Source organism: Ovis aries, chromosome 4 (genome assembly GCF_016772045.2).
Source record: "Ovis aries strain OAR_USU_Benz2616 breed Rambouillet chromosome 4, ARS-UI_Ramb_v3.0, whole genome shotgun sequence".
Taxonomy (NCBI): domain Eukaryota; kingdom Metazoa; phylum Chordata; class Mammalia; order Artiodactyla; family Bovidae; genus Ovis; species Ovis aries.
In genome coordinates this window covers 47,909,715-47,917,676 of record NC_056057.1, presented here as the reverse complement: position 1 = coordinate 47,917,676, position 7,962 = coordinate 47,909,715, and the positions used below count along the sequence as shown (strand labels likewise).

The 7,962-nt window shown below is 37.0% G+C and overlaps 1 protein-coding gene across 14 annotated transcripts in view; it reads left to right on the top strand.

Moving 5' to 3' along the window:
• The window catches only part of SRPK2 (SRSF protein kinase 2), a 244,493-nt gene that overhangs the window by 127,372 nt on the left and 109,159 nt on the right, over positions 1-7,962 (top strand). The window lies entirely within an intron of this gene.

Sequence of the window (7,962 nt, the reverse complement as noted above, 5' to 3'; positions counted from 1 at the left end):
TCTGAGTAATATTTACATGAATTGAAAACCATCGAACATTTAAAATAAATCATATACTTAAATATTCATTACTATTATAAGTAAATATTTGACTATTCCATCTCTGTACCTGAAAGTTCACTTAAAATTTTCAGGGAGCAATTGCCAAATAATAATAGTTGTAGTTTCCCAAAAAACTATACCATTCTCTCTGCCTGAAGTGGTTCTAGCACATGCTTCTCCTCATCTGGGGACTCTTGTGTTCTTTGAAACGGTGGCACCATCTTCTCCCCATATTGACTGCCAGTGTTCTCTCCCACCCCAAGGGTAGCAAAACCTTTCTTTTGCCTTCTGTAGCATCTGGCACATGCTGTAGCATCAGTGCACCTGTCTGCATTGCTTTGGTACTTTCTGTAGCTTTTTTATTTCTTCTGTTAATGTGTTTGTTATTTTAAGGCTGTATCTGTATCTACAGAATAACACATAACTAAGTGTATAAGCAAGCATGGACTTTGTAGACATTCTTGGTTTGAAGGATGGCTTATCCATTATTTAGTTTTATAACTTGAGGATATTTAATTTTAGTCTCCAGATACTGAAACTAATAGTTTGTTGAATTACAGTAAGGAGTGAAGGAAGTGATCACATGGGAGCCTTTACCAAATGCTTATTATTCAATTTTGTGTTCACATCATAGGAACCCAGAATATATTTCTTAAATGATAGGGAGGGATTTTTTTTATAACTTAGAACTCATTGTCAATGGATAGATCAAAAAGCAGTAGTAATCCATGGATATAATTTTAGCATGTTTCAAAATTTTATTAACTAATATTATTTGTTTCATTTCAAACAGTATTAGTTTACTCTATCCCTTTGAAAAAATACCACCCACAGTCTCACCTTTCAGTGGCAACTACTGGTATATATGTTTATATCCTTTTCATGTCTACTTTTTATTTTTGCATAACTGAATTTGCTAAAATACAGTCTTATTTACCTTTTATAATTGGAATAGGAAAAGTCTTCTTACGGTGAATCTGTTTTAATTAGGGACCTAAATTTCACATAAAGGGTGAAAAAGGTTTCAGTTCAGTTCAGTCGCTCAGTTGTTTCTGACTCTGCAGCTCCATGAACTGCAGCATGCCAGGCTTCCCTGTCTATCACCAGCTCCCAGAGCCCACTCAAACTCATATTCATTGAATCTGTGATGCCATCCAACCATCTTATCCTCTTTGTCCCCTTCTCCTGCTGCCTTCAGTCTTTCCCAGCATCTGGGCCTTATTTTGATATAAAAATAATATAAGCTATTAAAATTAAATTAATTTTACCTTATACTTAACAAAATATATATTGTTGCATCTGTAGGTCAGTTCATAGAATGAACAAAGAATGACTCAAACATTATTTCTGTTGTAATATTCCCATTCCCCTCCCCCAATATATTTTTTACTTCCTATTTGAACTTTACAGGAATTAAGAAGGCCTTTATTTTGTCAAAGTAGTAGAGAGTTTCATCTCTTTTCCCAGTGATCTCCCCTAATTCTTGTATATACAAGTTTTCCTCATTTGAAGAGTCTAAATGACTTATTTTTATTGATCTTATCATCTGCAGGTGTTAGTTGGTTGACTAGCTTCTCATTTGTCTGGAACTTTGCTATTATTTACATCTGTTTTATTGTCACCATGAAGTCTTGTTTGTTTTCAAGATTTTAAATTTCATTGAATTGTATCTGCATTCTGTTATTAAATGCTTAGTTTTCATTGAAAGACTAATCTGTGCCTCCATTAGATAATTCTATGTTTGTTTTTTTAAAGTAGGGAGAGATACTTGAATTTAATTTATGACCAGTCAATTCACTTTTGAGTATTTTTATGTTGCTTTTGCAAAATCATTACAAGTTTGTGATTGATGACAAATTTTTAAATACAGCTTTTTACATGGCAGTTTTTGCTTTAATGTTTACTCCTGACTCTCTGTAAGCTTCTTTTTAAAAAAATCTTATTTTTTAATGAATTAGGGTATACTGGATTCATATGGTCTTATATTATGTTTGCTTCTATAAACAGTTATTCTTGATAGAAACTGATATGTGCTTTTTTTTAAATTTCAAAATGTTTGGATTGTTTTCTATGAATAAATTCCTAAAGGCAGGATTACAAAATAGGTAGGAATTTTTTTTTTTCTTTTTTTTTTTGGCCACACTGTGCAGCTTGCAGGATCTTAGTTTGCCAACCAGGAACTGAACCCTGGATCTTGCCACTAAAAGCGTGAAGCTTTGATTACTGGACTGCCACAGAATTCCCTGGATGAGACCATTTTAAAGGTTCTTGATACATATTGCCCAGTTATTTTAGTATTTCACATTTAGCGGCAGCATGTGAATTTCAGTACACTTTTATCTATATGTATTTTTTTTAAGAAAACAAATTACAACAAATGGGAAAAGTAAATCAAGAGTATCCCATTGGTATATATGCCTTTTATAGGAAAGTAAATCCACTTTCTTGGTAAATTGTTTGGTGCATCCTGTGTTCTTCCATTCATTTTATTTAAGTGTTCCATATTAATCCTGAAGTATAGGCAGATATGTCATTTCCTTATTCCCCATTTTCTGCTTACTTGCTTTTCTACCAATTTCAGAGCCTAGCAGTGGTCTCCAGCATCAATCTCCACCATCTTTGCAGTTGAGTTTATTCTGTTCCACGGATCCATGCTGCTGGCAGCCTAAAGCCCTGCATTTGCCTGTGTTCTCTTTACTGCTTTTCCTTTGCCTGAGGTGTTCCAGCTCCATCTCTGCCAGAGCCATAACACATCCTTAAAGAAGCCACTGTTTATTAAAGGAGTACCTTTCTCTTATTAAAGAATTTTGTGGTTTTGATCACTCTCACCCTTAGGTGCTCGGGTTGAGATTGAGCCCTGCAGCACCCAAACCGGCCACGTTCATTCCTAATCTAGTTTATTCAGGCTGGCACAGGGGCTGAGTCTTTCATTACAAAATGCCCTCCCCAAACCTGCCTGTATTCTACCTTCAGATCAGTTCAGTTCCGTTCAGTCGTTCAGTCATGTCCGATTCTTTGCGACCCCATGAATTGCAGCATGCCAGGCCTCCCTGTCTATCACCAGCTCCTGGAGTTCACTCAGACTCACGTCCATCAAGTCGGTGATGCCATCCAGCCATCTCATCCTCTGTCGTCCCCTTTTCCTCCTGCCCCCAATCCCTCCCAGCATTAGGGTCTTTTCCAGTGAGTCAACTCTTCGCATGAGGTGGCCAAAGTCCTGGAGTTTCAGCTTTAGCATCATTCCTTCCAAAGAACACCCAGGACTGATCTTCTTTAGAATGTACTGGTTGGATCTCCTTGCAGTCCAAGGGACTCTCAAGAGTCTTCTCCAACACCACAGTTCAAAAGCATCAATTCTTCGGCTCTCAGCTTTCTTCACAGTCCAACTCTCACATCCATACATGACCACTGGAAAAACCATAGCCTTGACTAGACAGACCTTTGTTGGCAAAGTAATGTCTCTGCTTTTGAATATGCTATCTAGGTTGGTCATAACTTTTCTTCCAAGGAATAAGCATCTTTTAATTTCATGGCTGCAGTCACCATCTTCAGTGATATTGGAGCCCCCAAAAATAAAGTCTGACACTGTTTCCCCATCTATTTGCCATGATGTGATGGGACACAATGTCATGATCTTCGTTTTCTGAATGTTGAGCTTTAAGCCAACTTTTCTACTCTCCTTTTTCACTTTCATCAAGAGGCTCTTTATTTCTTCTTCACTTTCTGCCATAAGGGTGGTGTCATCTGCATATCTGGAGCAGTTAAATTCTACATCCCATGAAGCCTTCCCAGATCACTAAGTCCTCACCATTTTCATCAGAACCACTTTGTTCTTAAAATCTTTAATGCAATTTTTGTCTTGGCTCTGGGTTCAATCCCTGTGACACCAAATCTACTTTGACTCTTTTGTTACCACTTGTACTTGATAATATATTCAAATGTTTTTATCCTATATGTGCTTGACTGATATTTCTTGGCTCTTGGCCTCAGTACTTACCTCGGTAATCTTACCAGGACTTGTTCCTTTTCTGTGATCATGGAACCTGACTCGAATTTTATTCCTGAATGAGGCGGTGGGAGAGAAATATCTCTGTCACAGCAAAGAGTTGTGATTAGAGCTTTATGTTTGTTATAATAATGATGAGATATTTAGATATCTGGATTTTTGTATGTTAGCCCAAAAAGAAGGACTCCTTAACAGTGTCTCTTAAATTTTTGAGGTGTTTGTATTTGCTTGCTTTGTTGAGCTGAACTTGCTGCTGTTTTCTTGCTCTCTTGGATATCTGCTTTTTAAACAACTGTTGGTGGGTTAGCCTCATTCCAGCTTCATTTCCACCATGAAACGTCAGCAGAGACTGTTAGTTCTGTGAACTATAAAGTTTAATATAGCAGAAACTAAAGTATTTCTTTGTAAACTACAGTGTTTCTATATAAAAAGGTACTGATGACAGTACGTATTAGTTTGACTCCAAAGTAGAAGAATAAAAAGATATTTTGACATCATTTCTGCACCTTTACTTTAGACTCATCATTATATATCTAAAGAACTTTTATTGCATTTTTCATATTCCCTTTACAGATACTGGATTATCAGAAGTTTTTGTGAGAAACATTTTGAAGAGAAATATTTTCAGAAAGTTGATGTGCTTTTTGCAGCTTCAGATGGAAAATTTTTAAATGTTATTCAAAGGATCTAAATCCAGACAGTGTATTTTTCTAGTAACATCCAGTCAGTTTTACACTTACAGTGACCTTTATATATTTTTTGTCATCATTTTTCACCTGTCAACTTAGGATATTGGTTCTGGCCACCATTTGTATTTTTATTATTAAAATCTTCCTGTTTTAGGAATAGTTAGCTAAAAATAGCTAAACTTGTGGATCTGGAATTTTTACCCATGTCAGTTATTTCCTTCTCTCTCATTTTTCTGAGGGTCAAGGTAGGTTGTTACACGTTTGCTGTGATTTTTTTTCTCCTTTTTTGTTAATAATATTTCTTTAAATGAAAGAGGAAAAATGACTTCTTTGGGTTCTCAGAACTGTATTAGTATAGAACATTGCATTTCTGTGTAATTGAGTACAATAAAGTATAGTAACTCAGTTTTTGCTTCATCTTTCCTGACTGAATATACAGCATAGAAGTGGGGACTGGAAAAAAAAAAAAGTGGGGACTGAAGTGCTATATTTTTAGGGCCTTTACTACATTTACCTCATTGAGAAAAGAAATGTGACAAGACAAATACATTAAAATCGAAAATGTTCTCCCTTAACGATACATTTTGTACTTTAAAAAATTGTGTTTAGAGTTACTGGTTCAGTTAATGGCCGTTGTTCTAGATACACGTTTTCCTTTAGTAAATGGATTTCCTGTGGTCTGTGGCATATGGTATTAGTTTGCTTGTTTGATACCACATGTAGTAAAAGTAAATGCCGCTCAGTGTGTCCGACTCTTTGCGACCCCATGAACTGTAGCCTACCAGGTTCCTCCGTCCGTGGGATTTTCCAGGCAAGAATAACTGGAGTGGGTTGCCATTTCCTTCTCCAGGAGATCTTCCCGACCCAGGGATCGAACCCGGGTCTCTCACAGTATAAGCAGATGCTTTACCATCTGAGCGACCAGGGAAGTCACGCTAGCACATGAGGTAAGGGATAAAATGACTTCAGAAGACGGTGGGCAGGGAGGGCAGGATAGGCCTATTACATGCCCTTGTCAGACTTTTTATTGTTTTAGATTCTTTTCCTTGATATGAGAGTTAAGTCAAATAGACCTCAGTTTTCTAGTAGTATTCTGTAAAATGGAGGATAATAATAATATCCATCATAGAGTTGTAAGAAGGATTGAGTGAAAGTACGTAAAGTGCTTAGGACAGTGGCTAGCACGCATTTAACTCTCCCTTGTTATTATTACATTTAATACTGCTTTTAATTGATTGTTCCCTGTATGGAAGCTTTTTAGTTTGATGTAGTGTAATCCCACGTGCCTGTGTTCGCTTTCATTGCCTGAGCTTCCAGGGTCATCTATGAAATCATTGCCATAACCAGTGTTATGAAACCTTTCCCTTATGTTTTCTTCTAGGAGTTTTATGTCTTATATTTAACTCTTTAAACCATTTTGAGGTGCTTTTTGTGTATGGTGTAACGTAAGGGTTCAGTTTCATTCTTCTGAATGTGGATATTCAATTTTTTCAAGACCATTTGTTGAAGAGACTATCATTTAACAAGACAGCACTTTAGTTAGTGTCAGTCACTCAGTCATGTCTGACTCTTTGCCACCCCATGGAGCCTGCCAGGCTCCTCTGTCCATGGAATTCTCCAGACAAGAATACTGGAGTAGGTAACCATTCCCTTCTGTAGGGGATCCTCCCAACCCAGGGACTGAACTGGAATCTCCTGCATTGCAGGCAGATTCTTTACTTTCTGAGCCACCAAAGAAGACTGTATTTTATCTCATAGCAAAATAACTTTTGTTATTTTTTTTTTTACTTGTAGTTTGGCCACAGAGATTCATATTTTTCTGATACCTGCCTGGAATATGAAGTGGAGAAATGGGTGAATCTGTTTTTTCCTTGCAGATGTCTGTGCATTTAGTAGTAGACAATAGGTAAATTTCTTGAGAAAACCTCAGGATGCAGTAAAATGAATCTAAATGAGAGGTGAAGAACATATGTGATGTGATGGTTACTGAGTTGTGAAAAAGAATTCTGGATTTTGAGGCACAGTTAATTTGGCTTTTGGAGTTTCAAGAATAGGAATCATTGCATTATTGACAGAGATGAGAGTTTTTAACATTGGGAGGGGGAGCCATAGAATCTGCGGGAGTGTTGAGGAGCCTGAGGGTGGTTTTGCATTCTTGCAAATTCATAAACTAGTGTTTCTGAAAAACTTTTTATTTTCTGAAGCTAAAGTATGAGCTTAGAACCCAGGGGAGGAAAAACAGAAGAAAAAGAGGCTCTGTATGTCTAATGTCCATTCAACAAATAGAACTCATCAGACTTGTACTGCAGTTTTTGATTATGTATCAGTGCTTTAGCTCTTCTATACAGACTTGGGGTCTTTGTACCTTGAGATTTCCTTGGATGAGGTTGTAAAATAACAGAGATGTTTTAAGTCTGGGGGCTCTGATGGAATGACTACTGGGGGATTGTCTTCAAACTCAGAGACAAGGATTTGAGGAAACATAGCCTCTTATTCCCTAATAAAGCATGAGGATAAAGCCCAATCAAATCCTGGGCTCAGATCCTTCTTGATTTTTGTCATGGCTCTGTGGCTTCTTAAATAATTCACTTGACTTCACTGGTAGTCCCATCTCTCCCATTTTTGAGCCTGAAGTAACCCTTATGGTTAACCTTTTGCAGAAGCTTCCAGACTGCTTTTCAAAGCAGCTTGCCCTTTTTCATTCACACATGCATTATAAGAGATTTCCATTTTCTCCACATCCTTGTCAACTCTTGTTACTATCTTTTTTATTATAACCATCCCATTGGGTGTGAAGTGGTATCTCATTGTGGCTTCTGTTTTTATTTACCTGATGGCTTATGAGGTTCGATTGTCATTACTTATCGCCATGTGCTATTTGGTCAAACGTATATCACCTCTGGAGAAATGTCTGTTAAGATCCTCACTTGTCTCACTTGTAAACTGCGTCATTTACCTTTTTTATCACTGAGTTGTAAGAGTTTTGTATTTGCTTTCAGCTATTGGGTTTGAACCTAACATGCCTTTTTTGATTCTGGGAGAAAAAGGACCTGACAGCAGCTAATAGACACAGTTCTCATTACCAAGATGTTTCCAGTAATCTTAACATAGAAGGTAGAGAAAGCCAGAAATGAGGAATGACTTGCTGCTGAGTGCAGATGAAAGAAATCACTGTTCTCTTATCCTCATATCCCAACCTGAATATTCTTTTGATTTAACTCTAAA